The sequence below is a fragment of the Felis catus genome, chromosome B4, assembly GCF_018350175.1.
Source record: "Felis catus isolate Fca126 chromosome B4, F.catus_Fca126_mat1.0, whole genome shotgun sequence".
In the NCBI taxonomy this organism is placed as follows: Eukaryota; Metazoa; Chordata; class Mammalia; order Carnivora; family Felidae; genus Felis; species Felis catus.
In genome coordinates, this window is record NC_058374.1 from 51,097,538 (window position 1) to 51,124,221 (window position 26,684).

The 26,684-nt window shown below is 34.1% G+C and overlaps 1 long non-coding RNA gene across 2 annotated transcripts in view; it reads left to right on the forward strand.

Moving 5' to 3' along the window:
• The window catches only part of LOC123386546, a 441,703-nt gene extending 417,343 nt beyond the window's left edge, over positions 1-24,360 (forward strand). For both annotated transcript variants that reach the window (XR_006600567.1, XR_006600568.1), the window contains exons 4-5: positions 21,249-21,376; positions 23,219-24,360. This is a non-coding gene — a long non-coding RNA (uncharacterized LOC123386546). The remainder of the gene's footprint in view (positions 1-21,248; positions 21,377-23,218) is intronic.
• The last annotated feature ends 2,324 nt before the right edge of the window (positions 24,361-26,684 follow it).

Here is a 26,684-nt window from a genome sequence, read left to right on the forward strand (position 1 = left end):
GTTTAAGTTGGCAGATGAGAATATTCTCTTTGGATATTTTCATTCAGCAACTTTGGATGCATGCAGATCTCAAATTACCATCTGTTTTATCAACAATTACCACTGAGTGAATCTGAGCAGCAGTTTCTTGCACCTGACTCATAATGCCATTTTTCTATTACTAAGTTAAAGTTATACCTCAGTCTGGTCAAGTTCTCAATAATATTGATGTTATTCAAATTAAATGTATTAGTTTTCCTATATATTCTATCAACTCTGAGGAATAATAAGTTGGAAATGATCCAATGTTTTCAACTCAGCAACAAATAATATAAATTGCATTGGGCATATACATTTAAGAGTATAAAGTATGTCACCACAGTAGTCATATCTCAAATGACAGACTAACCTTGTTAAAAAGATGAATTAATAATAAAAAGTACTGAATAAACATGAATATAATAAACAGTAAAGAGTTAACTGATATGGATTAATAAATGATAATGCTAAACACAATTTTTATAGTACTATCTTCCAATAATTATATTGACACATAATTATTTGATTCTAAAAAGCCATAAAGTAATTATCAATCTAGTCAACATTATATACGAAAATAGATTTCAAGTGTCAGGATAGTTCACATTAAGAGATACTATTATTTGTAAGCCTACAAATAATAGATGACAGGTTTTCAAGGGAAGAGAAAACAAATACATGATCTCTAAGGTTTAGAGAGAAATTTCAAAAAATTACATAGAGTAGGGACACCTGGATGGCCTGGTCGGTTAAGACTCTGACTTTGGCTCAGGTCATGATCTCACAGTTTGTAAGTTCGAGCCCCATGTCGGGCTCTGTGCTGACAGCTCGGAGCCTGGAGTCTGCTTTGGGTTCTGTGTCTCCCTCTCTCTCTGCTCTTCCCTGGCTCGCACTCTGTGTGTCTCTCCCTTTCTCTCTCAAAAATAAATAAACATTAAAAATTTTTAAAAATTATATACAGTATAGGTTAGATCATTTTAAAAGCTATTATATTCTATAGACTACAAGTGCATAAAAGAATAGTCAGGTTTACAAGGTAATCTCTGAAAAAGCTCACATCACCACATTTGCTTTACAGTCAACATATGAAGTACATGTATTTTCTTCTTTCTTCCTACCACCCAAACTCACTACTTTTACTATTATTTTGAATGCTTAAAAAATAGAGTGGACATGGAAATAAATTTCAATATATATGCATTGCTGTCAGAGGTCTCAATGTGCATGGAACTAATATACTGCAATTAACCTATGCAGTCAAAATCAAAGATATGAAGCTAAACATAAAGTTTCAACAAATTTCATTTATTGTGTATCGTAATTGTCATATGCATAATAAAAACACTCAGTAAAATATATAGAAATTTGAGGAAGTGAATAACCGTTTGCTGTCTTATTCCCTCTTAAGAAAATTGAAAATAATGTTCTTAAACATGATGTATTTATATGAAGCACAATTATATATAACAATGGAAAAGATTTGAGTGATGAGTTAACAAAAGTTTGATATCTGGGAACATAACATTCAAATTCAATATAGAAAGATCAGTTAAAACTACATTGATATCTATCACAAGATATTTAAATGATAGGTAAGGGGCGCCCGGGTGGATGAGTTGGTTGAGCGTCCAACTTCGGCTCAGGTCATGATCTCATGGCTCCTGAGTTTGAGCCCCACGTCGGGCTCTGTGATGACAGCTCAGAGCCTAGAGCCTGCTTCGGATTCTGTGTCTCCCTCTCTGTCTGCCCCTAACCCACTTGCATTCTGTCTCTGTCTCTCTCAAAACTAAATAAACATTAAAAAAATTGATAGGTAAAGTGAAGCAAAGTGGATTGACTTTGAATGACTTGGGCTTCAATGACTGGGAGTATAGGAATATAACCACTTGAGACAAAATATTTATCAAATTATTAACATTTCTTGTGAATTTCAATATCTCTTAATGTTCCTAAATTGAGGATTCAGAAATTTATAAATGAGGAGAAACACTTCCAGAATAATGGAATAGGGACCTTAAAAAGTTCACACTACTATAAAAGCAAAGAGAACACTTGTGAAAATTGTCAAAATCAACTTTATCAGAACTCTGCAATTAACCAAAAGGCTTCAACAAATTTGAGGAGCTATTATTTATGAGGAAGTACTTGAATATTGGTAAGTATAGCAAGCTTCGTGGCATTTTAACTTGCCCCATTCCTTTACCCTTTCTTCTGCAACATTATGACCTTCAAAACCAGCAACATTGTAACCTTGGTGGTTGTGAAAACTAGCTTCTGAACAGCCACTAGAGAGGGCAGAAGGATTTGTAGTAAACCCAAGGCACTAGACACTAAAGATTAGCACTATAGGACCCATCAAGCAACTCCCTAGAAAAAGGACATTCATAGGATTTATCTTTATTTGGCCTGATTCAGTGTTCAAACAGTAATAATCCTATCACCAGGGTTTTGTCTAAAACAATCAGTGGTAATTGTTTAACTTCACAGCTGCCTGAGACACTGATAGAAGTTGGAGCAAACAAGGTAATAGTAAAAAACTTGAGAGAATATGGGAAATCATCTATCTATAGAGATCTTTGAAAAATTCCAACATACTTCTGGGAATCTAGAAGGCTAAAATTATGTGCAAGAATGTGTATATGCCTAGAAAAGTCTTAAGAAGATTTTAAATGTTGCCTCTGTTTTGCTTTGAGACTCTGCACAGAGAAGTGAAAGCTAAGGCAGTGTTTGTAAACTTCTGAAAAATTGATATGCCCCAACACACCCATAAAGTTGAACAGTAAAGAATGGGAGATATAGTGATTCAAGGCATTTAAGAATATCTTGTCCACTCATTGGCTGTCCATTAAGCTAACAAAAACAAGACTTCAGTGACTGCAACACAACACAGAATACAGACCCTAGAGAAATACTTTAGGAAGGTCACTAAATAGCAACAATGTCAACAACAATAAAAAACAGCAACAATAACCTTAGTAGCCTAAGGTGGGGTGGGGGGGATCTGATTCTCACAGTTGCCACATTATATATTTTTTAATGTTTGTTTGTTGCATGCACATGTGAGCTGGGTAGGGGCAGAGAGAGAAAGAAGGAGAGAGGGAATCCCAAGCAGGCTCTGTGCTGTCAGCAAAGAGCCTGGAGTGGGGCTCGAACCCACAAACTGTGAGATCATGACTTGAGTCAAAATCAAGAGTTAGACACTCAGCCAATTGAACCACCTAGGCACCCCCACATTATGTAATTTAAAATGCCCACTTCTCCAAAATAGTTATGATATACACAAATAAGCAGAACATAATGACTTACACAAAGAAAGGAAGAAAAGCATATCTTTCCAGAGGAAGCACAGATGCTGCACTCACAAAACAGAGACCTTAATCCAGCTGTTATAAATATGTTCAAAGACCTAAAGAAACTATGTCCAAAGAATTAAAACAAAGTATAGGTTGATGCTTCACCCCAAAGAGAATATGAACAAAATATATAAAATTGTTGTTTTATACAGCTTCATATATAAAGTCAGGAGTAAAAAAGAACAATGACTGAATAGAAAAAAAAATGACTAGGGTGTGTAATAGAAGACTCGAGCTTAGAGAAAAAGAAGCAGTGAACTTGAAGATATATCAATTGGAATTATTCAGTATAAGGAACTGAAAGAAGAATGAAGAAAAATTAACTGGAACTCATAGGCCTATCAAACATACTAATTTCTGCATAATGAAAATCTCTAAAGAAATACAGAGTAGAAAGAAAATTTGAAGAAATAGCAGAAATTGTGTCAAAGTTGATTATAAACATTATTGTACACATCTAAGAACTAGGTACATATTAACCAAACTGTTGAAATTAGGAGTGTCTGGGAGGCTCAGTCAGTAAACATTTGACTTCAGCAGAGGCTTTCTGCTGTCAGCACAGGGCTTGCTTTGGATCCTCTGTCACCCCCTCTCTCTGCATCTCCCCTATTCTTTCTCTCTTTTTGTCACTTTCAAAAATAAATAAATGTTAACCAAAAAACTATTGAAATCAATTAAAAGGAGAGAATCTTGAAAGAAAAATTACTTATCACTTACAAAGGAACCCAACAAGATTAAGATCTGATTTCTCATTATAAACAACAAGAGTCAGAGGCAGTAGGACAACAAAAACGAAGTGCTGGAATAAAATGATGCTCTACCAAAAATTTTTTATCCAGCAAGGGACTCCTTCAAAAATTAAGAAGAAATGAAGGCAGTCCCAGATAAACAAAGGCGAGTGAATTTAGTTTCCCACATCTGGAGATTGGAAGACCAAGATCAAGGTACTGGCAAAGTTGGTTACTAGTGAGGATCTCTCCTTAATTTTTAGTTAACTGCCTTCTCACTGTGTCCTCACATGGTCTTTTCATACACTTTTGATGCCTTTTGATCTTGATACAAGGACATCAGTTCTATAATGAATGAGAGACCCAACCTTAATACCTCATTTAATTAATTAACCTCCTTAAGGACCTATCTCCACATACAGACACATTAGAGCTTAGGGCTTCAACATATGGATATTGGAATACAACTCAGTCCATAACAGGGAGTGTCAGATCATTGGAAGGATAATCTTGCTTAGATTGTTTGGAACTTTGGAAGATGTACATTGTCTGTCTGTCTGTCTGTCTGTCTATGTATAAATCAAGACATAGGTAAAGGTTTCATAGCAGTAACACATAGCTCTCTAAGCATTGACACAGAGTCAAAAACAGATACAGGAGCCTGTAAATTTTCTGCTATCTTAGCCCTTTACAAGCTCTTATTATTAACATCCTAATGTGTCGAAGCACCAAAGTTGAGAATTGTTGTTCCACAATTCCAGCCTACTAGTCATTCTGAATGTCTTTTTTAACACTCATTTTTTTTTTTGAGAGAGAGTGAGAGAGAGAAAAAGTGGGGGAAGGGCAGAGAGAGGGAGACAGAGGATCTGAAGCAGACTCCACGCTGTAAGTGCAGAGCCCTACTTGAGGCTTAAACTCACAAACCGTGAGATCATAACCTGAGCTGAAATCAAGAGTCAGCTGCTTAACCAGCTGAGCCACCAAGGCTCCCAATAGCCTACCAGTCATTCTCATCAAGAGACTTGAATCATGGAGACGTGCCTTGGTAGTTCAGTTGGTTAAGCGTCCCACTTCAGCTCAGGTCATGATCTGGCAATTGGTGAGTTTGAGCCCCACATTAGGCCCTGTGCTGACAGCTCTGAGCCTGGAGCCTGCCTTGTACTCTGTGTCTCCCTCTCTCTCTCTGCCCCTCTACCACTCATGCTCAGTCTGTATCTCTCTCTCAAAATTAATAAACATTAAAAAAAGTAAAAGAAATAAACTTGAATCATGGAAGTGATGTCAGCATCATGGTGGCATAAAACATCCTTCCTTTTTGTCTTTATTTTTTAAATGTTTTTATTTATTTTTGAGAGAGATGGAGAGAGCAGGACTGGGGGAGGGGCAGAGAGAAGCAAGAAGAGAGGGAGAATCCCAAGCAGGCTCCTGCAGTCAGTGCGCACAACCTGATGTGGGGCTCGAACTCATGAAACTGTGGCATCACGAGTCGGATGCTCAACTGACTGAGCCACTCAGGCGCCCCCTGTTTTTAATAACGAAAATTTGACATCCATTAAAGAACAAAAGTGCCTCTGTGTGAGTTGTGGAACCCCACGCCATATGCCAAAGGACCTGGGAGGCATCTATCCACCTGTGCATCAGATAGTAGGCAGGCATACCTTGGTATGGGCTGTAGAAATGGCAGGAGACTATGAACTAGCTTAAGCCCCTCTTGCACATGGTTGAGGAGCACCTGGAAATTCTAGTTTAGGTACACACACAGATGAGAGCCGCATGATAACCATAAAGCAGAACCCTTAGTGTATTCACAAAAGATAACAGAATTAGATCAAACAATCACAGAAATCACCAATTCACAAAGGTACACAGCAAGAGATGAAAAAAGGAAACTGGATCTACAAAACAACCAGAAAGTGATTAATAAGATGGCATAATAAGTCTCTTCATACTTACTGCATATCATTAATTACTCTAAATGTAAATAGATTGAGTTCTCCAACTAAAAGGCACAGAATAGCTGTTTGAAAAAACAAAACAACAAAACAAACAAACCAAAAACCAAGACCCAACTATATACTGCCTAAAAGAGATTTACTTCAGCTTTAAAGACACACGTAGGCTTGAAATGAAGGGATGGAAAGAGATATTCTGTGCAAGTAAAAACCAAAAGGAAATGAGGGTAGCTAAACTTACATCAGACAAATGGACTTTAAGTTACAAATCATAAGAGACAATGGTCATTATATAGTGATAAAGTAGTCACCTCAAGAAGGTATAACAATATATATATGTATATATATATAACACATTCCACAATAGAGCAACTAATTTTTAAGCAAATCTTAACAGATTTGAAGGAAGAAATAGAAAGACAACAATATAATAGTTATAGGGGATTTAAAAAGTTTGGTTTTATTTATTTGTTTGTTTGTTTGTTTATTTTGAGGGCAGGGGTAGGTGCAGAGAGAGAGAGGGAGAGAGAGAATCTCAAGAAAGCTCTGTGCTGTCAGCATGGAGTTCGACACAGGGCTTGAACTCATGAACTATGATATCATGACCTGAGTCACGATCAAGAGTCAGATGCTTAAAGACTGAGCCACCCAGTCTCAATAGTAGGGGACTTTACTCTTTCATGTTAAGCTATGGAGAAATAATTCAGACATAAAAAGAAATGTTGGAAAAAGAAATGTTGGACTAGAACCATACTTTATACCAAAAGGTCATAATAGACATGTAGAGAACATTTCACCCAGCAGCAGATTACACGTTTTTGGTCAAGTGCACATGAAACATTCTCAGGAACAGATCATATGATAGACTACAAAGCACATCTTGGTAAATTTAAAAACACTGAGTTATACCAAATATCATTTTCTACCACAGTATTAAACAAAACTAGCAGTCAATAACAATGGGAAACATAAAAAAACTGATAACCATGTGGAAATTAAACAACACACTCTGAACATTAATGGATCAAAAAAGAAACTAAAAGGGAAATGAATTTATTTCAAAGGGAATCTAAAAATATCTCAAAACAAGTGAAAATGGAAACACGACATACCAAAACCTACAGGATGCTATAAAAGCAATTCTAAGAGGGAAGTTTGAGGAGATAAACATATATATTAAGAAAACAAAGTCTCAAACAACCAACTTTACACCTCCGGAACTTGGAAAACAACAAACAAAACCCAAAATTAGCAGAAGAAAGGAAATAACAAAGATCAAAATGGAAATAAGTGAAATGGAGACCAGAAAAACTATAGAAAACATGAGTGAAACTAAGAGATAGACTTTTTTGAAAAGATAAACAAAACTGACAAAACTTTATCTAGGCTTAGTAAGAAAAAAGGAGAGAAGACTCAAATCAGAGATGAAAGAGGAGGCATTACAACAATTACCACAGAAATAAAAGAATCAAAAGAGATTACTTTAACGATTATATGCAAAACATAAATCTAGAATGAAGGGATAAGTTTCTAGAAACATAAAATGTACCAAAATGGAATTATGAAGAAATAGAAAAATTTGAGTGGACCAATAATGAATAAGGAGGTTAAATCAGTAATCAAAACTTCCCAGCACATAGAGGTCTAGTACCAAATGGTTTCAGTATTGATTCCACTAATCATTTAAAGAAGAATTAATGCCAGTCCTTCTCAAACTCTTCTGAAAAATTGAAGAGGAAACACTCTGAAACTCATTTTATGAGGCTGACATTACCTTGATATCAAAGCCAAATAAGGACACCACAAGAAAGAAAACTATAAACCAATATCCCTGATGAATATAAATGCAAAACTTCTTAATAAAATACAAGCAAACCAAACTCAACAACACATTAAAAGGTCTGACATCATATTCAAGTGGGATTTATTCCTGGTATGCAAGGATGGTTCAACCTATAAGAATCAATTATGTGATATAGCACACATAATTTCACACATAATAGTGTGAAAGATAAAAATTATATGATTATCTCAGTAGATGCAGAAAAAGCATTTGACAAAATATACGCCCTTTCATGATAAAAACTCTCAACAAATTGTGTATAAAAGTTAAATACATAATAAAGGCCACACATAATAAACCCACAGCTAACATCATACTCAAGGGAAAGGTGGAAAGCTTTCTCTCTAAGAACAAAAGCAAAACAAGAATGCTCACTCTCTCCACTTATTCAACATAGCACTGAAAATCCTGCATAGAACAATTAGGCAAGATAATAAAAATGGGCATCTAAATTAGAAAGGAAGAAGAAAATTATTATCTTAAGCAAAGTCATTATTCTCAGATGACATGGGAAATATATCTTAAAGGCATATATATATTATATATAATATATATAAATATAATATATATATAAATATAATATATATATAATATATATATATATATAATCATAAAGCTCCATTAAAAACTGTTAGAACTAACCAATGTATAAGAAAAGTTGAAGGATACAAATCAGCATATAGTAATAGGTTTTATTTCTATACACTAGTGACATATTTGAAAAATAAAGAAAAGTGTCATTTATAATAGCATCAAAAACAAATATATACTAATAAGGTAACCAAGAAAATGAAAACTGCAAAACTTATGAAAGAAATGGAAGACACAAATAGAAAGATATTCCATGTTCATGGATTAGAAGAATTGATATTGTTAAACTGCCCATACTAACCAAAGTGATATACAGATTCAGTGCAATCACTATCAAAATTCCAATGGTATTTTTCACAGAAATAGAAGAAAAATCCTAAAACATGAAGTGCCACAAGGAACCCAAAGATCCAAAGCAACCTTGAGAAAGAAAAACAAAGCAAGGGCATTACACTTTATGATTTCAAACCACATTACAGTGATAGTAATCAAAATGGTATGGTACTGGCATAAAAACAGACACATAGACCAATGCAATAGAATTGAGCCCAGAAGTAACCTAACATTTATGGTCATCTATGGTCAACTAACATTTAACAATGGATCCAAGTGAAGAAGAATAGACTCTTTAATAAATGGTGTTGGAAAAACTGGATAAACACATGCAAAAAAATGAAATTAGACCCATATCTTATCACACTCACAAAAATTAGCTTGAAATCAATTAAAAGACTTAAACATAAGACCTGTAACCATAAAATTCTAGAAGTAAAAGTAGAGACAAAACTCTGACATTGTTCCTAGCAACATTTTTTTTTTGATATGACACCAAAGTCAGAAACAGCAAAAGCAAAAATTAATGCATGGGACTACATCAAACTTAAAATGTCTGTGCTGCAAAGGAAATAATCAACAAAATGAAAAGCTACATGTAGAATGGGAGAAAATATTTATGAACTATATATTGGATACAGGTTAATATCCAAAATATTTAAAGAACTCATGCAACTCAATAATAAAAAAAATCCAATTAAAAAAGAACACAGGAACAAATGAGACATTTTTCTGAAGAAGACATCCAAATGGCCCACAGGTGCATGAAAAGATGCTCAACATCCATAATTATTAGGGAAATGCAAATCAAAACTACAAGAATATATATCATCTCACACTTGTGATAATGGATATCATTAAAAAGACAAGAGATAACAAATATTGGTAAGAATGTCGATAAAAGGAAAACCTTTTGCACTGTTTGTGTGAATGCAAACTGGTACAGCCACTATGGAAAACAGTATGGAGCTTCCTCAAAAAATTAAAAATAGAACCACCATATGTTTTATCAGTCCCACTTGTACCATATCTAAAGGAAATGACAATAGAATACTGAAAAGATACCTACACCCTCATGTTTATTGTAACATTATTTACTATACCCAAGAAACAGAAACAGCCTATGTCCATTAATGGATTAATGAATAAAGAAGATATGGTATTTATATACAATGAAATAGTATTCAGCCATGAGAAAAAAGGAAGTCCTGCTATTTGCAACAACATAGATGGACTTTGAGCACATTATGCTAAGTGAGATAATTCAGACACAGAAAGACAAGTAGTGTATGATATCATACACTTATGGACTTTTAAAAAGCCAAACTGCTAGATATAGACAGTACAATCCTTTTACCAAGGACTGGGGAGTGGAGGAGACAGGGAGATGTGGAGATATTAGTCAAAGGGTACAAATTTGTAGTTAGAAGAGAAATACATTCTGGAGATCTAATGCACAGCACTGTGATTAGAGTCAACAATACTGTATTTCATACTTCAAAGGTTCGAAAAGACTAGATGTTAAATCTTCTCACCACAAAAAAGAAATGATAAATGTGTGATGTGATGGGGGTCTTAGCTAAAACTATGGTGGTAATCATGTTACAGCACATAAGTCTAACGAATGAACACATTGCACATCCTAAAATTACACAGCATTAAATGTCAATTATATCCCAATTGTTTTAAAAGGTAAGATTATATATGTAAAACACCTAAAACAAAAGAAACTTGGATTATGTCATGAGGGAACTGTAATGATACACTCTTTTTTGAAAATGTGTCTGTGTTTGTAAATATCTTTGTTTACATAATTTCCATTATATCAATATTTCTTAAAATGGTTAGAACCCACAGAATGCCAGAGAATATATTTGCAGGGCTTCACGATTAAGAAACACTATATTAAAATTTAATGGTTTTTATTTTGCATCTAAACCCACCACAAAGTCTGGCTAAGAAATTGAGTTACAGCAATCAGTTATAATTTGAGCCTCCTTATGATCCATGGTATTTAATAATTACAGATATGGACAATCTGTACACCATAGAAACCATGTCCATATACTCTCTAGTCTGATATATCTCCTGAATGATATTTCTTAGAAATTCATAATTTAAGTAAGTTATCAAATCTCCAGCTATAGTAAGAATAGCTCAAGGAGAAAAAGAAGCTTAAAATAAAGGAAACAATGAGGAAAAAGAAGAAAGAAATTGAAGTACAGGATCATAGCAAGAAATATAGAGGAAGCAATGCCTAGAGAAATTCTCTGAACTCTTCGAACACCTTGCATGCTAATAAGCTAAGCAGTTAGTGAGAAGACAATAGGAATATAAAGGGAAATATTCCAGGCATTCTTGCTTCTCTATTCATCATAGAGATTATTTCTTATTGGAGGCTAACTGGTTCTCCACAAAATTAGTTTGTAAAAATTTTCACATAATTTATATTTTCATAAAGATCATTTTGAAATTTTAATAATGCAAGTCTGTATGTTTTCAAATAAAATAATCCCTATGTTGATTATTTGTTTCACTTCTTGGGTAAATCAAACTTTGTTCATTAACATTCAACATACCAATTATCAATTCAACAAAGAATCACCTACACTTTCCCAATTTATCATCATTGATCCTTTCTTCCACATAGTCATAGACAGTGTCTTCTTTGCCTATCCACTGAGAAAGACTTCTTGAATTTTCTGAGGACTTTCCCTGGCGCAGCTTTTTAAAGTGCATCTCCACATACCTTTTGCATTTTCCCTGTTTTATTTCTTTTTCTCATTTACCTCTGACTTACATTGGCATTACCAATTGCCTCAAGGCCTTAGCAATGAAAAAATATTTGTGTGTGTGTGTGTGTGTGTGTGTGTGTGTGTGTAAAATGAACATTTACATATCTTATTTTTCTTTTTATGAACTGATTACAGGAGGCCTGTTTTGTTTTCTTTCTGACAGTGGAATATGGCTTGATGGGTTACTATCAGTAAGTCAAATTTATTGGAGTATGTTAATTAGAGGATAGAAACAGTGACTTTGGTCTTTGGAGGAAAGTTAATTTTTCAAATAAACTACTGTATATTTCATTTCAGAGAAATAGTGCCTTTTGCACTGAATCATATTAAATAAGATTATATCTGAGTTTTATACTTCATATTGTTTATCAAAGATAAGTTCTCTAAGTACCGGCATAAAAGACTTAGCAAACTATGACAGAAGTTAAACACAGAATTGTTTCTGTATAAAAACTATATTGTAAATTTTTATAAAAACTGAGAAATTTAATAAATATAATAATATATGTATTGTTGCTATGTTTAGTGGATATCACTCATTGTATTCAATTTAGTCTAGGTGATATTTTGGGGAGATTTTTGTCCTTCCAGATACTTATTAAAAGAGAAACATGAAAAATGATGCAGAACTAAGACATAAAGGTAGCAACTTCACAAAGAGGAATGAATCATTGCACATTCAACAATGGATCTCATCAAAATTGTTCTTAGCATCACATACTTTACATTCAATGGTCAATCTATGAACAAACTAGTGACTGAGCTATGGGTTCCCCATCTCATTTATCACAGCAGAACTATATCTTTCGCATTTCAAGAAAATTACAGAAAATAAAACTGCAATAAAACCAAAAAGCTGGAAACAGAGATGACACCCATGACAACATTAAAAAAAGGATACTGAAGATGTGCAGCCATCCGCTCAACTTACAATTAATGCAGCACAAGATCGATGTCTGACTTTTCCTGGTGCAATTTCTAACTGAACCGAAAACAGAACCCAATGGGAATGCACCAGAGACATGAAAAAAAGCTCACCAAAATAGGTTTTATTATTAATTATAATTGATGCATATATCATATATATACATATATATATGTATTTCCCTGTGGCTCAACTTCAATTCAGTGAAAATACATGAATATATAGCATTTGTTCATCAAAACCATCAGTGAGATGAATCTATGATTTAGATCTGAGCTAATACAATGTATTTCTCCCAAAGTGCTTATTCTTGGCTATAACCATTTCTCATCTGGGGCATTTCAACTAGGTAGACTTGTCCTGAACTAGCTATTCAGACTAGAAATTTTAGATCACATGTTTGTACATGTATATGAATAGAAGAGAAAAGAGACAGGTAAAAATAGGGTGAAGAAGGAAGTGTATCTTTAAAGATAAGCCTAAATGGGGTGCCTGGGTGGCTCAGTCAGTTAAGCGTCTGACTTCGGCTCAGGTCATTATCTCACGGTTTGTGAGTTCGAGCCCTGCATCAGGCTCTGTGCTGACAGCTCAGAGCCTGAAGCCTGCTTCTGATTCTGTGTCTCCCTCTCTCTCTGCCCCTCTCCCACACATGCTCTCTCTCTCTCCATCTCTCAAAAATGAATAAACGTTAAAAATTTAAAAAGAATACAAAGAGGGGTGTCTGGGTGGCTCAGTCGGTTAAGTGTCCGACTTCGGCTCAGGTCATGATCTCGTGGTTCATGAGTTTGAGCCCTGTGTCGGGCTCTATGCTGACAGCTCAGAGCCTGGAGCCTGCTTCTGATTCTGTGTCTCCCTCTCTCTCTGACCCTCCCCCCATTCATGCTCTGTCTCTCTCTGTCTCAAAAATAAATAAACGTTACAAAAAAATTTTTTTTAAAAAGAATACAAAGATAAGCCTAAATCACATAGACTGTTCTAGTAACGTTCTAGAAACTAGGGTAACCTACTGTCTTGCAAGGCCATAGGTCAGTGGTCTTCAAATAGAGATAAATGTGCCCCAATGGGCAGGATTTCTATTCGTATTTTACCTTATACTTCTTCAACTTGCATTTTTGTGCAAAATATATTAATATTTTATAAGATGTAACTTTTTAATTAGTAATAATCCATATATTTTCAAGACATACCCAATTATTTTTCAGTTTGGGGATCATTGCCACACTACCAACTGGTCTATATCTGACACCACTCACAGCAGGCAAATTGCAGAAAGACAGATTTCCTTCCAAGAAAAATATTCATGGTTAACAAGATGTTTTAGAACAATCAATATGGACTCACAACTCAATGGATATGTGCTTATTACTGACAAGGATATAGTGAGTCTGATTTGATTTGTCATTGCTGATTATTGAAGGCCTAGTTTCCAAATTTATAGTACAGGCTTAAATTTCAACCTAAGAGATTTAAATTATGCTATTAATGGTAATGATGAGGAGGGCGAAAACTTTTTTGTCTGCTTATTCTGAGGAAATCGGTATAAAGTATTTTAAAAAAGAAAAATCCTGGAATGACACATCTGGTTCCTGGGTCTATGGATTTGTGTTCATAAAGCATATAACTGAGAAATAAACACCTATAACTCATTTGTAAAATATATATAAAATAAAATTTGTGCAGCTGCTATAAAAATCAATATTTATGTAAGATATATTTAGGAGACATATTACTGCAAAAATGTTAACTTAAAAAATAATATAGCTTTTCATGGGTTCTACTTTTACCTTAAAAATTAAAATACACTTCACTTAAAAAAGAACTTACAGTATGATAATAAGTAGAATAGGAGGGATGTTGGAGTTAAAATCTACCAATAAAATATTAAAAGATATGAATGTTGCAAACATTCTCTCCCAGACTGTGCTTTGAGTATTTACTCTCTTAGTGGCGTCTTTTAATGAACAAAAAATTCTTATTTTTAGTACAACATATTTTATATATTTTTTCTTTTGGAATAAGCATTCTGTGCCTTGTTTTGATATTTTTTACATGTCCCAAGTTCTTAAATATTTTTCCTTTATGTTTTACTAGAGAAAATTTAATGCTTTATAATACATATTTAGATACACAAATTATTTGGAATTCTTTTCCTGCATGATTAGAGGTAAGGGTCAAGATTCGTTACTTTAATGGATGAAAATGCACCTGTTATTGAAAATACCATTCTTTTAAATCTTCAGTGCAGTGCGAATTTAGATAAGATCAAGACAACTCATTTCTACAATTAAATAGTAAACTTAATAAGACCATGACAATGTTGTATAAGTTCTTTCTTCTGAGTACATCATCGACACTGATCAATGGGCAAAAGTGGTCAGAAGATAAGTGACATTTTAGTACATACTATTTAGTACATTAGTACAAATTTCAAACTTATTTTTTTCAGAATAAAAAATCCATTTCTACTCTGAAACCACATGTCATTATTTCACCTAGGTAAGCTGATACTTAGAATAATTCATATAACCCAATATGTGAAAAAAAATTTCATCCTTTAACTGAGTTTATTATCATTTTTGTTTTTTCTTTGTTTCTGGGCATCTATTCAATTGGTTAAGCATTGATGATACTTGTATATTCATAGGGCCTAGCACACAGTAGATACTAAAGAGATATCTTTGGAATGCATAAATAAATGGAAAATCTAATTTTTCAGATCCTGCACTCATAAGTAAAAGAAAGCTAATGTGTCAAAATCAAAATATGGAATAAAAGGAATATTATTTAATTTCTAAGACACATGTGCTAATTTATTTTAGTGCAAGTTTATTTGTTTCTGTGTATATAAGTATGTATGTTTGTATATATTCTGCTATACAATCCCTTCATATGTGTTCATTGATAATAACTTACCAAAAACAGTTAACATTTCTACATGTTAGGGATATATTTTAATGTGTATGTATAGTACAATGAATGTCACTTTTCCTGAAAGACAACCCTATACAGCAAAAGTTGAGAATTCTAAATGCTACATAGCATCTTCTGGGATATTTCCTCCTTGCAAAAGTCTTACCATGATAAGGTCTGAAAACATCCCTAATGTATGGCAAAGCTATCTACCACAATTTATAATACTACTTAAAAATGTATCAGTGAAAAAAATACAGTAAGGATATAATGCAGCAGAAATCATTCCTTCCTTCCTTCATTCATTCCTTCACTGAAGTACAGTGTTAGGATCTGAGAGTGAAACAATGATAAATGATTCTGATGTGTTTGCTGCTCTGATATATCACTCCTGCATGGAAAGGAAACCAATTTAGGTTTCTGAGTGACAGGTGAGAGGAAGGTAAATTTGGAGGTCAGGGATGCTAGGGAGATGCATATTTAGTTGGAGTTTCTACCTTTAGGATAGATTCTTTTCTCTCTGTCTGTCTGTCTTTCTCTCTCAAACATAATTGCTTTTCTTTAGCTCAAGTTGAGAGTTGAGCCTATACTTATGGTGAATGCATACAAACACTAATAAAGTACATCTAGAAGTCTTTTTATTCAGCTTGTTGAATATGCATTGCTAAAACTCAGGTACCATATAGAATAAAATATAATATACTTGATATATGGCCCTTCATACTCAAGGTATCCCAAAGCACTTTACAGAGCAATGACTTAGATAATGTAGTGCAGTGATTGTGTTGGCAAACTTGACTGTCATTACTAACTCAGCAATAGATCACACTATAGCCTTGAACATTATAACCTGTTTGAGTGAAAGAAGCAAAGTTAGCTAAAATTTTAAGAATTATACCCTGATAGGTTTTTTAAATGACTTCCTGTATTGTTATTTTTCTCCTAAGTCTGATGTTTTATTTAAACAACACACTGTTCCTTTTTCCAAGATTTTATCCATCAGATGGCACAGGCATCAGTGCAACAATTTTTATTAGATTATATATTCAAGGAAGAATAGCCCGAAAATTAGAAATTAGAATCCAGTTCAAGTTTTATGGACTTAAATGTATTTTTATAACAAAATGTTTCTGTGTTCCACAGATAAAGCTGGGAGAAGTTTGTGTGTGTGTGTGTGTGTGTGTGTGTGTGTGTGTGTGTGTGTGTGTGTTTTCAAGGAGGAAATCAAGTACTGAAAAAATATAAGCCTATTATAATAATTTATTTTATTGATATCTGTGATATACAGTTATAGAATTTTGTATATTTTATTTTCAATCCTTATAAGAACCCTATGAAATATGTACTATTACTTCCATCTTGCATGTGAAGAAGCAGTTGCAGAGATATTAGACAGTTCATTCAAGGTCATACTGTTAATAAGTAGGAAAGTAGTCTTTAAACCTAGCTCTGTCTTTCTCCAGAGTGTATGATTCTTCCCCTACATGAAGCAGTCTATGAAGTGTAAAGACAAGGAATGTGTTGATTATGCTTCAAATTGAAATTGTAAAGTAGTTTGACAGTAATGCAAATGTATATAGGCTAAGATTATACCTCAAATATGAAACATAAAGCACTAATGAAGAGGATGTTACAGTAGCAAATGAAACTATCTCAAAGTTTCAAAATAATTTCAGACATTTCCAATGTTCAAAAATAGTGTCTGTGACTACTGTAGAAGCAAACCTCTTGAACTGGATGTTAATCAACGCAAGGTCAGGGCCAAAGTCTAATTCCTCTGTCACATATGTTTATTTGACTTTATATAGCATTTGGTCATGACAATAAGCTTATATCTTCAAATATTCATTGCCTATTAGATATAAAATTCTAAGCTAGGGATTGTGGAATTACAAATATGAGCTAAATATAGATACTATGCCGAAGAAACTTATATTTTAGTATATTTGTATATAAATTTCAAAGTGCAGGAATTAATAAAATGAAAGAACAAAGGAAAAAGTACTGAAAGTACAGAAGATGAAAAACTTCCAACAGAGAGACCAAGGAAGACTAATATTTGGAAGGTTTGTTAGTTGGACAAGAGTCCAAGTACAATTGCACAATAACATACATTATGCTATCATCTCTCCCCAATGTTGTCCTCCACTCTGCTTCGTATATTGATTAATTACATCATCATATATTCAGTTAGACACTCAAGAAATCAACAATTTCCCTTTGGCATTTCTTCTTCATCATACAGTTTATCCAACACAGAATGCTGGCGATCCTAGCTGGTAATGTGAATTTCTTTTCCACCAGTTTTACCCTCTTTACCTCATTCTCATGATAGTTCCTGACATCCTTTATCTCTCATGTAGATTATCCCCAGTCTCTGTCCACATCTGGATCTGCCACATTTCAATCTTCCCTTCACAAAGTAGTCCGGGTTACATTTCATAATGCAGATGTCACTCTGTCGTCCCCATGCTTAAATTCTCATCTTTGTCCTCAGTTTAAAGTTCAAACTTCTTCATTTATTTTACTGGGCCATTTTTGATGGCAGCTGCTTATTTCTCTGGTGTCATTTCCCTACTTCCTCCCCTATCTGCTAACCTCCATTCATAGAAGTACTTGATATTCTTAGAACACACCTGACTCCTGGTATTAAAACTCCTACAACAAATTGTTCCAGATGCTTGGAATGCTCCCACAACACATACGGACGAATGTTTCAGATTTCAGCCGAGCATTCACCTCCCCCCGCCTCACACTGAGTGTTACAGAAACCCACATACTGCTTTATGTACCTTCACCGTATTTTCTCTAATGGCACTTTTCACACCCATTGTAATCACCCTCTGTATGCCTCACCCAACTTTAAGCACCTCAAGAACAATGTCTGGTACCTAGTAACTGCAAAAGACCTATCAGTAAAATGAATTAGCAAACGCATTAACTTTTCTACCTCTCCTCAAGATTGTAATTTAATTAGTTAAAATTTAGCTACATGAAAATTAACCTTGCTTTGCAAGATTTTATAATGGATTGAAGAGAAAAGAGAGTTTTCCATTACCCCCTCAAAGTCCATCTTATTCTCTAGAACATAAGCTCACTTGCATAATGTGATAAAACAGTGACCCCCACAAAGATGTCCATGTCCTAATTCCCAGGACCTGTGAATACTTACATGGCAAAATAGTTTCATGGCAAAAGAGCCTTTACCAATGTGATTAAGTTAAGGAGTTTGAGGCAGACAGATTATCCTGGATTATCCAATGGCTCACTGAAATCACAAAGGTTCTTATAGAAGGGACACGGCACTATCAAAAGCAATAATAGGAGATGTGAAATGATGGAGGCAACCAGTTAAGATGATCGGAGAAAGAATCCATGAGCCAAGGAATGTAGGCTACCTTCAGAACCTGAAACAGTCAGGAAATGGATTCTTCCCTCACAGCCGCCAGAAGAAACCAGCCCCTGCTGATACCTTGACTTCAGCCCATTGATTTTGGACTTATGACTTCGAGAAATTTAAGAGAGTGAATTTGGGTTGTTTTGAGCCATGAAATTTGTGGTACATTCTTACAGTAGCCACAGAAAAAATACCTATTTATTATATGATATAATAATTATATGATATAATAATTTATTATATGAGTGAAGGAAAAGACTAAAGGCAAAGATGCCTGAAGGTGTAACTGAAGAAGCAGTGAAAGCCAGAGTCGGTGTAAGGAGCCCATAGTCACATATTGCTACTGCGATTTTTGGAAATGTTGGTTAGAAATAATTTTAAGAGGGGTGCCTGGGTGGCTCAGTTGGTTAAACATCTGACTCTTGATTTCCGGTCAGGTCACGATCTCAATGTGTGTGAGATCTAGCCCTGCATCATCAGTCCCTGTGCTGGCAGTGTGGAACCTGCTTGGGATTCTCTCTCTCCTTCTCTCTCTGCCTCTCTCTCTCTCTCAAAAATAAATTAAAAAAAAATAATTCTAAGAAGAAACAGATGGAAACAAAAATGTCTGGTGAATTGAAAGTTGTAGAATAGAAGCATTCCTTCCTAAAGTGTAGTGTGTACCAGAAACACCTAAAAGACTGGATGCCCACTTTCAGTTTCCAGATTCCATAGCTCTGGGGTGGGACTTGAAACTTTGCACTGGGTTAGAGAAATATATGTCCTTTTTTACTCTCCTTGATTTTATCATCAACTAATTTTAACAACTTGTCCATTTCATGTTTTCAAACATCTCCTATGTGGCTTTTACATTGTACTCATTTTCAAAATATTTCAAAAATATTTGCATCTTTAACTTCGTTAGCCTTCATTTTATATGTAAAAGATTTATACTCATTTTAAATTAAAAAACAGTTGAAATTGCTATTACATTTCATGAGGTAATGGTTTTTTAAAAGAGATGCTTTCTGAGTATACAAATTCTACTAAAGATCCAAGGGCACCAGGGTGGCTCATTCGGTTGAGAGGTCAACTCTTGATTTTGGCTCAGGTCATGATCCTAAGGTTGTGGAATTAAGCACCAAGTTGGGCTCTGTGCTGAATGTGGAGCCTGCTTAAGATTCTTTCTCTCTCTTCCCCTGCCCCTCTCCCCTGCTCATGCTCTGTCTCTTTCTCTATCTCTCTCACTCTCAAAAAAAAAAAAAAAAAAAAAAAAGCGGGGTAGGAGGGGCGCGCCTGGGTGGCTCAGTCGGTTGAGCGTCTGACTTCGGCTCAGGTCATGATCTCAGGGTTCGTGGGATTGAGCCCCACGTCGGGCTCTGTGCTGATGGCTCTGAGCCTGGAGCCTGCTCAGAGCCTGCTTTGGATTCTGTGTCTCCCTCTCTCTCTCTCTCTGCCCCTCCCCTGCTCATGCTCTGTCTGTGTCTCTCAAAAGTAAATAAATGTAAAAAAAAAGAAAAAAAGATTGTCTAAAAAAAAGAACTCTACTAAAGATCCAAAAGTATTCAATCTAATTTCTTTAAATATAGATGAACAGAGACATTTGGAGGAATCATGGAAAAACTTTAACTTAAAAAAAATAATAATGTTCAGTGAAAAAACTCAGATACCAAGCGTATACAATCTGTGATTCCATTTCTGTCACATTCAAAAAGCAGATGAAATTAATTGCTGTGGCAGAAGATGGTTTTCTTTGGGGTATGGGGCAGGTAGAAACTGGAAAGTAGTAGCTCAAGGGTGACTATGGGCTGAAGGTAATGTTTTATTGGTTGATTTGGTTGCATGTGCATTTTTTAAACTGTATGTTTTTTACTTGTATATTTTAATACACATGCTTAATATTTTAACAAAAATGCTTATTTAAAAAATCTGAAAGAATTGTTTCACATGTGCTTGCTACAGCGTGTTTTGCTTGCAATTCGGTCTTTCTTATGTATATTTCCTTGTAACAATTTGTCCCTTGGCAAAGTGATTCAGATCTATTTCAGATAGATTCTGTGACATAACTATTTCCTGAGATGATTCTTTAGCACAAGTAGTTTCTAAAAAGTGAAAAAATCTATTGCTTCTAAAACTTTCAACAAGAATTTATTGGATTTTTTTAACATTTTTATCTATATGAATCTTATAAAATGCATCACACATGTACATGAGAAGACAATTTTATTTATATGTGCTCTTTCATGTGAAGCATTAAATATCACTCTTAATATATACAAGATAAAATAGAAAAAGTGCAAAAAAACACAAAGTGTTTTTGTTTTCAAAATTGCTTTACAGTGTGAGGAAATTGAAAACTCATTATTGTGTTTATGTTAGTTTCTAATTCATTCCTTTCCTTCTCTTGCCTATAATCTGTTCCAGGAACATTGTGTCATAGTTAGCTGCATTATAAAGAGGTGAAATAATTGGTTATTCAGTCAGTGATTCTACTGGATTAAAAACAAGACAGGTTGGTAATGATCCAGCCAAAGTGAATAAAAAGAGAACAGGTAAGCACATATGGTACAACATCTGCTTTCAAACTTAGAAAATATCTTCTCTAATCCCTGAAGCTTTCTTGGCTTTTCTTCTTAATTCTCTTTCTTTGCAGAAAGCACTGTGAAAACATATCCTGACTATTTTTTACATTTATTATAATTTTTCCAAATATTAAATCACTACAATTTCCATTTCACAGTTTCTGATCCTATCACAAAAGCTTCTGAATACCGAAGCAAATAGATTTAGAATAGTTAAACATAATACTGAATCTGAATCTCAAAAATCTTTCTCTTCTTTAAGTGTATTCAGTCTGTTTCATTTTTTAATCTTTTATGATAGAAAGTGTTTTGATTTTTTAAAAGCCTGTCAATACATTGCAGGAGTTTTATAGAAACAAGAGTATTGTATATTTTACTTGTATTATTCTTTATCTTCACCAAAGATAGCTGATGAACCCAGGCACCATTCTGCACACGATAGTGCTTTGAAAATACATTTTAATCTTTCCTTTCCTCTCCACAATTATTTTAATTTACTATCCTTTTAAGAAGCTGAATGAGAAAAATTAGTTTTAAAATGCATTGTTGTGATTCTTGATAATTCAGGATTTCTTGTAATTTAGAAATTCAGGTTGATCTATAAAATGTATTTTCCTGTTTGTTGGGTAAATAGGTTCTATAAGCAAGAACTTAGAAGGGATCTTCCAATTGTGTAAATGTTCATTATCTAATTACTGAAAAATAATTATTCAACAAAATCTACTTCTTCAAGGCTCTAACATCAATAGATGACTTTTCACAATAATTTTGCTACATTCATGCAAATCTTTTACTCAGCACTTTCTGTACCATGAATTTTCCTGACATGCATCTCATTGACCCTTACCACTCTCCTGAGAGGCATCACCCCCACTACACAGACTAGAAAGCGAGCCTTAGAGCTGGTGAAATAGTGAGTTCAGAGACATGGAGCTGGTAAAGAGGAGGCTGGCTCTTCATTCCAAACTCAGCCTCTTTGATTCCAAAACCTATGTACACCTGAGTCTATGTTAATATATCTATATCATAATGCTTATGAATTTTAATGTATTTTCTATTTGAATTAAGTAAGGATCGATATAAAAATTCTAAATTCTATATGGAGTGAAGAATATTGCATTCATTTTTAGAATCAGTGTTAACAACCATTCCCTTATCACATGACAGCACTGGGAAGGTATTGCCAATAAGAAAACTCAGAAAAACATGATACAGGCCAATGTTGGGATTGCTTTTGGAAGACTTAAAATATTGTGGTAAAATTTTCTGGCTTCTAATGATTAAGATATATTTGAGAGATGCACTGATTCATTTAAATCATCAATTTTATGGTTAGAAAATCATCTCTTTAGTTAAATATTGTTGATATTTAGAAGTTATTTACATGTTCTTGTCTCTAAAACGGAACAAAAATTGACGTTTAATCAACTTCAATGTTGTTCTTAAATAATATAATTCCATAGTTTCTCCTCTTTTATATTATGGCCTCACATAAGAGATAATAAATTAATAAAATACATCCCTTATATCTTTATTTTTATGTGGATTAGCTTTTCAACTTCTGAATGATTTCTATTTCTTTGCTACTGATAACCAGTCATTTCTTGCCACATAATAGTTTTCGAATGATAAAAGTATGACTGTTAGCTTCCTTTTACTTGTACTTAATATTGTGACCATGGGTTACAATCAACAAGTGATCTAAGAATTACTCAACAAGTATTCCTGTTATTATGAATCAACCATTTTATATTGTCAGCATCCACTTCAATATCACCCTCAGATTATTCTAATCTGGCCTGTTGTCTTTAGATTACAGATCCTTATAAAGATGTACACATCCAGCATTGGGATAACAGAGGAAGGAAGAGCCTATTTGGAGAGAAATACAATGTAAGTGAATTTGGTATTATAGTATCAGGCGATACAATGCTATTGTACTGTATTCCACACTCACACACAAAAAAAATCAATGACTCCTCAAGTGCATTTACTAAAGACACAAACAGGTTGAAAAAGAGAAAGGAGACGGATGGAAATAATCAGCTCTCTTCTTCTGGCAGGCAGGAGTCCTGCTAAGCAGACTCCTTAGGGAGAGAGAATATCATTTTCCTGCCTGTCCAGGACTAAAGCTGCTATAGAACAGAAATGCATGGCTTTCTTAGGAACTGTCACTTTTGTGGTGGGAAAGATTTAGGAGACCTATCCAGCAGCCTGGAATACTATATAATAGAAGTATCATTTTTTTGTAGCAGTGGCCCAACAGGATGCCTTTCCTGCATGGCCACAAGCTTTGCCCATGATTGCTGCATCCCTTAGCCAAAAATGATTTGTTAGTGTTGAGTGATGGGGTAATGTCTCTCTTTTGCTTAATGTGACTTTATCTTTCCTCAAGCATTTCTTGAGTGACCTTAAAACAACTACTCCCCCAGGGTGAATGGAATTGATTAGTCATGGAATCAAATAGATATTTTTCACTTATATCACAAATATATATACATAATAATCAGTTATATGGTTATTTGTTTTATGATGGTTCTATTTGTATTAGGAACAAAACTCATTACAGAGAGTTAAAATGACTGCCTGTCTAGAGAAGTATTGCAGAGACTGCATTGTGAATTGGGTTCAGAAACTGCGTTACTTGAGCACAGTAGGGCCTAAAGTAAATAAACTGATTTATCCAGTCTCTTCTCATGAAAATTACAAGTCTAGCTATTAAGTATGAAGCTATCTCTCTAAATCTCATAAAAGCTTGTAATTTGCTCTCTACTTGACTATGCATTTTAACTAATTATTTAAATAGGAATTTAGTACTAACACAAATGTGCCTGATTGACAATTAAATAGGTCTTTCTTCATGTGGTAGCAACATATTTGTATGCTTCCTCTCACAGACCCTTAGCATCTTCTTCAAATTAACAAATGACACAGGTCTACCTCTGTTGCTAGATGGTGAAAGTGAGTAGAGATGGGTTATTCATCAGTCTCTAGCTTTAAAGTTCGAAGCACAGAAATATGTGTGTGTATATATGTATATATATATGTATATATATACATATTTACACACTCCTGTATATACATGTATGTCTATACGTATAAGTATACATATATATGAACACAAGTCTATTTTGTGTGTCTCTTTTTTCAGAATTAAGTTTTCAGCTTTGGGCATGTTCTATGATTAGAATCTTTTTTTTCCTTTCCACATGGTTAATGGCTACTCAGGAAATTCTTTAGTACCGGGTCCACCTATTTAGTGTGTCCCAAGTGGATATAGGTAATTAATAATAGATAGTAAAGTTTTTTGACTCAGCCTGAGATTAAGAAATTTAAATGTAAAATTGATTACTTTACTACTACTGGTTGCTTATCTTTTCCATGAAGATTATAATGAAAGAAAAACATTTAACTAGACTAGAATTATAAACAGTATTACTTTTACCTATATTAACAATTTATAAATTATATGATGTCTGACCCTTACACCACTACATTTCCTTTCCTCTCTTGCTTTTTGCCTTTTTTTTCTTTCCATTCAAGTGCACTCTGTTGAATGCATTTAAATCCTTCCTATCTTCTTTGCCCCTTAGTGGCTTCTATCAGAGTTGTCTTAGGGCTTTGAGTCTCTTGCTAGGTACATATCCTAGCCACTGACCACCCTTTCACTATTTAGATATTTATGTATGAGGCCTCTTGAGTTTGTATGTAACTCTCATTGGATATTATTGCCTTCTAATTGGTTGGGCTCCTTCCCTATGAATGGTTTTTGATGCTAGCAGAGAGAATGACACTCCTAAGTAAACTTTTTCCCAGGCATTTAATGCTATACAACTGAATTGTTATTAAAATTTACATGATCTAAGAAATAACTTTTGATCAAAGTTAGTTTGGTTTAAAACCAATGACACAAATATAAAAACTGTTATAAATTTTCTGCTTTTTACAGTCACTTTCTTTTTTGTTACAAAATTAAATTAAAAAGAAAAAAGCCTTTATAGAAATACTGACTGATATAAGCACACCTTTCCTTTTTTTAAAAGCAATGCAATTTTATGCATTTAAAAATGTATGTATTTATTCGAGTATGAAATGTAAGAGACAAAAAGAAAGAGAAAACTTATGATAATGATATTTATTGATAAAAATTTTTCAGCATATATTCAGTTAATATTGGCTGATAAGTATGACACAGGGTACTTGTTCAAATTTGTGACATCATTATACATTAATTGTCCTATATAATTCTGCAATGTGTCACTTGCCACCAGAAAAACAAAAAGCGGATCATCACTTCTTTATGTTCATCTTTATATAATCATGCCTGGAGTATGAAATTAAGTTTTTTATTTTAAGTTCTCCTTCCATTCTTTGACTTGAATAATTATCTCATTTATAGAGATAAACCTAGACTGGATTTGTTAGGAAAATGTTAATGTGTATTTTTAAGGAAAATGCACCTATACTATGTATTCATTGTTTTTCTTTCTTTTATGTTCATATAGTCTGACAAGGGCTTCTCTTAGGATAACGGGAGATGTCTAATACCAGCCAGAAAGTGCAGAGATACTATGCCTTGTGAAATAAAAAAAATCAATGTGATATATCTACATTTTCTATTTTTGATAGAGCTGTTTTTTTTTCTTTTAATTTTTTTCCCCAATAAATGATACTTTTACAGTCCATTGGTGGGACAGAGAGGTGAAACTGGATCTTTGAAGACCTCTGTTGTCACCTCTATCATTATTCTGCTCCAATGACAACACGGAGCATACTGTCAACGTCCTCCAGGTAATACCCTTATTACATGTGTCATTAGAGGATGTTTGCCATATCTGCTTTAACGCCACAGACATTTTAAGTAGGTTATTCCATCACTTTGCCATTTTGATTATGACAACAAAATGACACCATATTGAAATGGATTTTGGAAAGAAAGGCTAACTGTCCAAAGAGGTCCATGCTTATTCTAATTAAAATTGGCTTAGGTGGCACAACCTTCATAATTCAGCGTATGACTATGAAGGATATGCATGTTGAAAACCTTCTTTGCTCATTAGTGCTATTTCTGTCAGACACTACTACCTGCTCTTTTCTTAATGAATGCTAAGCCATCTCTTTAGAAGATTGTGCTGCTTCCCTGAACTGAAGGAACTGTCTTATTTCCTCCCAAGTTCGTCAGGAGTAAAATCGGGGAGTCACCTCTTTGACATTTCCCAACCTCTGTACTTATTTATCTCTTTGAGACCCTGCGCTCCAGAGATATCACTGTCTTAAT